The sequence below is a fragment of the Canis lupus genome, chromosome 3, assembly GCF_011100685.1.
Source record: "Canis lupus familiaris isolate Mischka breed German Shepherd chromosome 3, alternate assembly UU_Cfam_GSD_1.0, whole genome shotgun sequence".
Taxonomy (NCBI): Eukaryota; Metazoa; Chordata; class Mammalia; order Carnivora; family Canidae; genus Canis; species Canis lupus.
The window spans coordinates 84,509,036-84,518,827 of NC_049224.1; positions in this window are offsets into that span (position 1 = coordinate 84,509,036).

The following is a 9,792-nucleotide window of genomic DNA, read 5'->3' on the forward strand; positions in this document are numbered from 1 at the left end:
TTAAAGAAGAATCATTACCTATTCTTCTGAAGCTCTTCCCAAAAACTAGAAATGAAAAGAACACTTCCAAATTCATTCTATGAAGCCAGCATTACCTTGATTCCAAAACCAGGAAAGATCCACTAAAAAAAAGAATTATAGACCAATATCCTTGATGAACATGTATGCAAAAATTCTCAACAAGATATTGGCTAATCAAATCCAACAGTATATTAACAGGATTATTCACTATGATCAAGCGGGATTTATTCCTGTGCTGCAGGGGTGGTTCAATATCTGCAAATCAATTAATGTGAGACACCACAGTAATAAAAGAAAGGATAAGAACCATATGATCCTTTCGGTAGATGCAGAAAAAGCATTTGACAAAATGCAGCATCCTTTCTTGATAAAAACTCTCAAGAAAGTAAGGATAGAAGGAACATATCTCAACATCGCAAAGGCCATATACAAAAGACTCATGGCTAATATCATCCTCAATGGGGACAAACTTAGAGCTTTTCCCATAAAGTCAGGAACACAACAGGGATGTCCACTCTCATCACTGTTGTTCAACATAGTACTGGAAATCCTAGCCTCAGCAATCAGACCACAAAAAGAAATAAAAGGCATCCAATTGACAACGAAGGTGACATGATACTCTATGTAGAAAACCTGAAAAACTCAACCACAAAATTGCTAGAACTGGTATAGGAATTCAGCAAAATCACAGAATATAAAATCAGTGTACAGAAGTCTGTTGTATTACTATGCACCAATAATGAAGCAGCAGAAAGAAAAATCAAGGAATCAATCTCATTTACAATTACACCAAAAACCATAAGATCCCTAGGGATAAACCTAACCAAAGAAGAATTCTGTACCCTAAAAACTACTGAACACTTATGAAAGAAATTGAAGGCATGAAGAAATGGAAAAACATTCCATATTGTAATGGAAGAACAAATACAGTTAAAATATCTATACTACCCAAAGCAATCTACATAGTCAATGCTATCCCTACCAAATAACACCAGCATTTTTTACAGAGCTAGAACAAATAATGCTAAGATTTGTATGGAACCAAAAAAAACCCCTGAATAGCCAAAGTAACATTAAAAAAGAAAACCAAAGCTAGAGCCATCACAATTACAGACTTCAAACTATACTACAAAACTGTAATCATTAAGGCAGTAGGGTACCGAACAAAAACAGGCATACAGATCAATGGAATAGAGAATCCAGAAATGGACCCTCAACTCTATGGTCAACTAATCTTTGACAAAGTAGGAAAGAATATCCAGTGTAATAAAGACAGTCTCTTCAACAAATGATGTTGGAAAAAGTGGACAGTGACATGCAAAAGAATGAAACTGGACCACCTTCTTACACAATTAACAGAAATAAGTTCAAAATAAATGAAAGACTTCAATGTGAGACAGGAAAACATCAAAATCCTAGAGGAGAACATAGGTGGCAACCTCTTTGACCTTGACTGTAGCAACTTCTTACTAGATGCATCTCCAGACCCGAGGGAAACAAAAGCAAAAATGAATTATTAGGACTATCGAGATAAAATCCTTCTACACAGTGAAAGGAAACAATCAACAAAACTAAAAGGCAACCTACATAATGGGAGAAAATATTTACAAGTGACATATATGATAAAGGGCTAGTACCCAAAATCTATAAAGAACCTAACAAACTCAACACCCAAAAAATAGATAATCCAGTTAAGAAGACATGAACAGACATTTTTCCAAACAAGATATCTAGATGGTTAACAGATACATGAAAAGATCACCCATCATCAGGAAACAACACATTTTGGCGAGGATGTAGAGAAAAGGAACTCTCTTACACTGTTGTTGGAAATGCAAACTAGTGCAGCCACTCTGAAAAAGAGTATGGAGGTTTCTCAAAAAGTTAAAAATAGAGCTACCCTACAACCCAGCAATTGCACTACTAGGTATTTATCCAAAGGATACAAAAATACTGATTCAAAGGGACACATGTACCACGATATTTATAACAGCACTATCAACAATAGCCATGTTATGGAAAGAGCCCAAATGTCTACTGATTGATGAATGGATAAAGAAGATGTGGGGTGTGTGTGTTTGTGTGTGTATTAGAATATTACTCAGCCATCAAAAAGAATGAAATCTTGCCATTTGCAACAACCTGGATGGGACTAGAGTGTATTATGCTAAGCAAAATGCTAAGCGAAGTAAGAGAAAGACAAATACTAAATGATTTCACTCATATGTGGAATTTAAGAAACAAAACAGATGAACACAGGGGAGGCGAAAGAAAAATAAGATAAAAACAGAGAGGGAGACAAACCATAAAAGACTCTAACTATAGAGAGCAAACTGAGTGCTGCTGGAGGGGAGGTGTGGGGGGGGAGGATGGGTTAAATGGGTGATGGGCATTAAGGAGGGTACATGTTGTAATGAGCACTGGGTACTACACGGAAGTGATGAATCACTAAATTCTACTACTGAAACATAATAAAATAAAATAAAATAAAATAAAATAAAATAAATAAAATAATAAAATAAAATAAAATAAAATAAAATAAAATAAAATAAAAAAATAAAATAAAATAAAATAATAAAATAAAATAAAATAAATAAAATAAAATAAATAAAATAAAAAATAAAATAAATAAAATAAAATAAATAAAATAAAATAAAATAAATTTAAAAATAAAATAAAATAAATAAATAAATAAAATAAAATAAAATAAAATAAAAATAAAATAAAATTAAAATAAAATTAAAATAAAATAAAATAAAATAAAATAAACTCTAAACTAGCTTTCTAGTTTAGAAACTCACTACATCTCTACCTTAGCCAATTCTATATTTGAATTATTACATTAGAAAATTCCTTATTATGAGCTAAAATTGATTCCTCTTACCATCTGCCACCATCTCACACACACCCAAAATGTCACAAAAAATAAGCCCAATTCCTTTTCTCTAAGAGACCTTCAAATATTCTAAGAGAGCTATTGAATCTTCCCTAAAAGCTTCTTTTTTCAAGGTCGCAAATATTTCCAGATTCTCCAAATTCTCTTCATATGACAGACTCTTCTTACCATCCTACCCATTCTTCTATGAGTAAAGTCCAATCCAACTTGTCCACTATCGTAGTAACTTCCTAACTGATCTCTCTACTTCATTCATTTCACTGGACCATTGATTATCAAACTTTTAGCCCTCGGGACCTTTACTCTCCTAAAAATTGAGGATCTAAGAGTCCTTTCTTTATGTGGATTATATCTAATGATATTTACAGTATTACAAACTAAAACAGAAAAAAAACCCTATTTTTTTTTATTAGTATGGAATTTCCCCCAAAAAGTTAGAAACTGTATTACTGCATGATCCAGCAATTTCAATCCTGGGTACATACTTGAACATATATTTGTACGTGATCACAGCAGCATTACTCACAATAACTAAAATGTAGAAGCAACCCAAGCATACACAGACAAATGAATGGATAAGCAAACTGTGATATGTATACACAATGAAATATTACTCAGTACTTAAGAAGGAAGAAAATTAAAAAAAAAAGAAGGAAGAAAATCTTCACACAGCTAGAGCATGGTTGAACCTTAAGAACATTATGCTAGGTGAAATAAGTCTGACACAAAAAGACAAATACTATGTAATTTCACATTAATGAGGTACTTAGTCCAATTCATAGAGACAGTCCATTCATTCTACAGAAAGTAGAATGCTGGTTGCCAGTGGCAATGGGAAAAGTGGGAATGGAGAGTTAGTATTTAATGGGTACCAAGTTCTATTTTGGGATGATGAGAAAGTTCTAGAGACTGATGGTAATTGATGGTTGTACAATAATGTGAACATACTACAATAAAAATATTAATTCATTTAAAAATAACTCATAAACCCATTATATATTAGCCTAAATATTTTTATTTAAAAGAACTGTATATTCAGAAACAAAAATTAGTGAGAAAAGGAGGCACTGTTTTACATTTCTACAAATCTCTAATGTTTGGCTTAACCGAAGACAGCTGGATTCTTCAATCTGCTGCAATATACCATCTGTGACACTATGTTATTTTGATTGAAATATATGAGAAAGGTCAGTGTTGCACAGATATATAACTGGAAAAGGCAAGGCCATATAACTAGAAAAGGGTATCCTTTTAAGATACTTAGATATTCTCCTTTGATAGCTACCAAAATTTGACCAGTAGTTTCCTAAAAATTAGTTGCAACATGGAATCTGAACATCAGTCAACTTTTCACTTTTTTATTACATAAACACGTAATGCTCTGCTTTGCACTTTGAATCAATATTCCACCTATTCATGACTTCATAACATTATGCACTGATCATTTTGAATATATTAAGTGATGCACTAGACACGTTCACTAAACAATATCAAAAGGTAACATTCTTTAACATCATCATAAATATCACCAGTAAAGTCTTTTAAGTATTGAGGAGCTATCAAGTTCATAGTGGTGAATTCAAGTTTTCCAGAATCTAAGTGTCTTTCATCTCTGTACCTCAAGAATCAGCACAATAGCTTTCACATAGTGAGTACTTCATAAACATGTTCTCAATGAATGCATTTGCACTGAAGATTCCTTAGACTTACACCTGCAAAAACCCCATGGGAAACACATGGTGATTGCTCTTGTTCTCTGGAATTTTTAGTCCAGACAAGAAACTCAATAAAAAAACTAATGCCACTGTAAGAAAAAAAATGTTTTTTAAAAAAACCATATTTAAAAAAGGTATCATCCATTAAGACAAGCAATTAATTCTAATTTAAGAACTGGAAAAGGAGTATAAACTAAGTAGACTGAGCAAAGGTATACAGATGCTCTTGCGCATTATCACTTTATGGAAAGGCAAAAGTTCCAAGAGAACGTAGGAAGGAATAAAGTGGAAGATGAAGCTGGAACGGCCTCTCTCATTCCTATCTATTGAACTCACAAGTGCCAGATTAATACTCCTTAAAAAACCCTTCATGTCTTCAGCCTCCTCAAAATACCTCAATGACCCCTTTAAAACCTACAGAATAAGGCAAATTATTCTGGCATTTATGATCTTCAAAAACCTAGTCCTTCTGAACCTATATAATCTTATCTTTTGTTGGGAAGGAAACATTTTCCTCTACCCTTCAAGATTCTTTCAGCTGGTCTAAGAATTAAATTGACATGAAACAGATTAATAGGAGAAAATCAAATTTAAATTCATACATATGGGAATTCCACATACATATCAAGTTCAAAATAGAAAGGTAAAAGGACATATACATGCCATCCTAAGCTAAAGAATGGAGTAGAAATTTGGGGCTTCAAAAGGAAGGAAGGTAATCCACAGAGCAGTAAGAAGAGCAGATGTTTCATAATTAGATGTTTGCCCTGCCATACAGATGGGTCACTCAGATAAAATTTATCTCTGGTAATAATTCTCATTCTGGGAAACACCACAATTTAGAATCCTCTAGGTAGCTAAATGCAAAGGTTTCTTTTGAGCCTGCAAGATCTCAATTGCCTTCAACTCAAAACAGTCCACATACCAAAGTGGCACATTTTGGGGAGACTTTCTGAACTCCTTCACTCTCTAGAAGTGCCCTACAACAGATATCTTCTGCTTAACCTCCTGCTGTTCCTATATTGGAAATTCACTCCAATCTTCCCACCTTCAGTGCTAGCCAAGCCTTCTCTATCCCCAGCTGTGTCCTTTGAGTATATTTATATCCTAGTATATGCCTAGTATACTTATTTACATTCTTTCTTCTTTCAATAATTAATTGAACACATCCTATGTGCCAGCTGCTGAATATAAAAAGAAAAACAAGACATGATTGTCCCTCTCTCTCTCTTGAGGAACTCCCAATGTACTGAGAGACAGAAAAAGCTGGGGTGCCTGGCTGGCTCACTCAGTAGAGTATGTGACTCTTAATCCTGGGATCTTAAGTTTGAGCCCCACATTGGGTGTAGAGATAACTTGGGGGAAAAAAAGCTAAGAAAAAGTATGATAAATGAATGCTCTTTCCTGCATCAACCCACATTCTTCTCATTAACATCACTGTTTGGGACTTTGTCTAGTATCTTCCATCACCACCACAGAAGAGGCTCAATTAAAATATGCTGAATTGGGTATTCCCATTCCTTCCTAATATTTTTGGTTCTTTATGAAACTGTAGACCTTATCTATTTCTGTAATTTAAGTAGTCCCAGGGGACATGCATTGTAGCCAGGAATGAGTTTTAGTTACAAACTGGAAGTTTTGGCTCTGTGCAAGCTGATCAGGCCTTATACTCCATCTGTGTTATATAATTCAAGCCCTGCTCTGGTTTCTCTCACCTGAAGATAGATCCTTCACTGGTTTTCTTTTGCTGACATCCCAAAGCTGACCCAGTTCTCTGCTAGCACTGGCTGTCTTATCTCCCTTATTTCACATCTTTACTTCTTAGCCTTTCATAATATACTTTATGCCTGAGCCAGTCTTCAGTTCACATTTAGTAATCAATTTTCCTTGTTTCAGCTTGGCCTTATCTAATTCAAAAACCTGACATGACCTGTAAGCAACTCCGTGCTGAAATAAAATGCAAAGAGATATGCTTACTTACTGAAAGCAAATCCATATTTTAATAGTTATGTTAACTCCTTCTCCCCAAGTATATAAATTCTATAGAGAAAAGAGGTTTCTTATTTTTAAATGCTATATACAATCATTCATTTCTACACAGTTGTAAGAAGGTGAGGGAGAGACAGTAAAGTATTCCCAAATTGAGAAGGCACTTTAATGGGGCAACCACTCTGGAAAACAGTATGGAGGTTCCTCAAAGAGTTAAAAATAAAACTACCCTACAATCCAGCAATTGCATTACTAAGTATTTAACCAAAGGATATAAATATATTGATTATAAAGGGCACATGCACCCCAATGTTTATAGAAGCATTATCAACAATAACCAAATTATGGAGAGTCTAAATGTTCATTGACTGATCAATGGATAAAGAAGTAGTGTGTGTGTGTGTGTGTGTGTGTGTGATGGAATATTACTCAGCCATCAAAAAAATGAAATCTTGCCATTTGCAATGATGTGCATGAAGCTAGAGCATATTATGCTAAGAAAAATAAGTCAGAAAAAGACAAATACCATATGATTTCATTCCTATGTGGAATTTAAGAAACAAAATAGAGGAACATAGGGAATGGGAAAAAAAGAGAGAGAAAGGAAGACAAACTATAAGAGACTTTTAACTTTAAAGAACAAACTGAGGATTATTAGAAGGTAGTCTGATGGGCGATGGGCCAAATGGGCGATCAGTTAAAGGGTGTCACTTGTGATGAGCAGTGGGTGTTATATGTAAGTGATGAATCACTCTACTCTTGAAACCAATATTACGCTATATGTTAATTAACTAAAATGCAAATTAAAAAATTGATACCATATCAATCAATCAATGGAAGAGAGAGAGAAGGCACTTTGAGGCCAGAAAATGAAACTCTATACAACTTACACAGTTTTACAAGGTAACTTACTGATAGGGGTGGATCAGCAGATGACAATTCAGGAGCTGTATAGCTTTTCTCCACAAAGTCTAGACCTTAGTCCACAGATTATATAGTGTGACAGGATATATAGGAGGGCACTGTAGTGAGATCAAAGGGTCTGCATGCACCTCAAAGGCTTTGCATGCATCTAACTAACAGCTAACCTTTAATTAGATCTTGTGGCACCACCTGTGCATCAGGAAGGAGAAAGATTAAATTATCTTTAATGGACTCGTGAGAAGTCAAAGCAAGCCTCCCCCCATTCTAGCCTTCATGGGCATTTCTAAGTTATGTGTTTTAATCTCCAAGAAGCCAGGAACACATAGCTCCAAGAAAGGTCATCCGTGAACATGAACATAATGAAGGGCCAAAGATGGAGTCAGTATTTTCAGCACTCCCACAATTATCTTACTTTCCAGGATTAAAGAACACAACAATAGCCAAGACAGATATGGGTAAGAATGATACCAGTCCTTGGTTCACACCAAATACAATCAGAGTCCCTGAATTATTAATTTATATATCAACTGCAGTAGTCCAACCTGCAGCTTAACTATATATACACCAAATCCTACCCTAGAGGAAAAAAAATAAAAAAAAAAAAAGACAGAAGATGGTAAGCTCCATTCATGGCACAGGCCTTTCAATACCAATGTATATTCTGGGGAGTCTGGGTGGCTCAGTGGGTCAAGTGTCTGTCTTTGGCTCGGGTCATGATTCCAGTTCCTGGGATCAAGCTCTGCATTGGGCTCCCTCCTCAAGGGGGAAGCTTGCTTCTCACCCTCCCTCTGCTGCTCCCTCTGTTTGTGCTCTCACACCATCTCTCAAATACATAGATAAAATCTTAAGATTTTATTTTGTTTGAATCAAAGATAGAAACTTGACTGAGCCATGCAGGTGCTCCAATAAATGATATCTTAAAAAAAAAAAAAACAATAAATGTTCTATGTCTTACAGAAAATATATTTCATTAAAATTTATCTAAATTCATTAAATTTTCATTTCCTTAAAATAAATGATAAATGAAGGTTTCTTCTTTTTATTATCTCTAAATTATCTCTACATGTATATATTTTGGATAATGAATAGAAAACAATATTTTAAATACAATTTCATAAATTTTTTAGTAAAAGACAACTAGCACTGAGATGCTCTGGGGTTCTAGACTTATAACAACATCCTATCAATTATATTATTCTTTCTCTCTCCAAAGCATATCTTCTTTCAGGTTCCTTCCTTTCACAATTCTATTATTTATAATAACAATCTGAACAACAAGACTTATTAAACACTTAATGGAATGGAAATGACATTTGAGGTTTTACACAACATCCATTTTAAATATAAATAATGAATGATACAAAATAACAATGTTGATCTTGGTGCTAAACATCAAATTTGGATTTGGTTATCACTCTAGTGTCTAGAGGATGAGTGAGGAAATTCAATTTAGGATGCAGGTTGACTTCATAACAAACTCAAGAAAACTTAGAAATCAAAAAACATCACCCTTTCCAGAAACACAAAATTCCATGTTATTACATGAAGATCTTGATAATTAAACTTCAATCTACAAAAGGATATATTAGGGCTCCTGGGTGGCTCAGTCAGTCAAGCGTCTGCCTTTGTTTCAGGTCATGATCCCAAGGTCCTACTATCAAGTCCTGGGGGCTCCTTGCTCAGCGGGGAGGCTGCTTCTCTCTCTGCCCCTCCCCACTCTTGTTCTTTCTCTCTCTCTTTCTCCCTTGCAAAAATAAATGTCTTTAAAAAACACAAAAGGATATATATTAAATACAGCTTAATTATAATATTAAAAAAGAAGTGCTAATGATGGGGCAATAGTCTAAAAATAATTTATATTTGTCTTTGACATATTCTATGTGATTTTATTCTTCAAATTAAGTTGAACCAACACTGCTCTAGCACTTTCAGAATATACTCAGACAAAATGAGGACAGCACAGGAAAATGCTGGTAGCCTGAAACTGCCCTCAGGATTAAAGTTGTAAGGGAATGTAACAAATAAGTAGCTAGTTGCTTAAAAGTATGTTATTAAAATTGATTGTAGAGGGGCTTCCTGGGTGGCTCAGTCAGTTAAGCATCTGCCTTTGGCTCAGGTCATGATCTCGGGTCCTGGGATCAAGCCCTGCATTAGGCCCTTGCTTAGTGCGGGAGTCGCTTCTCCTTCTGCCCCTCCCCCTGCTCATGCTCTTTCTCTCTCAAATAAATAAATAAATAAAATCTAAAA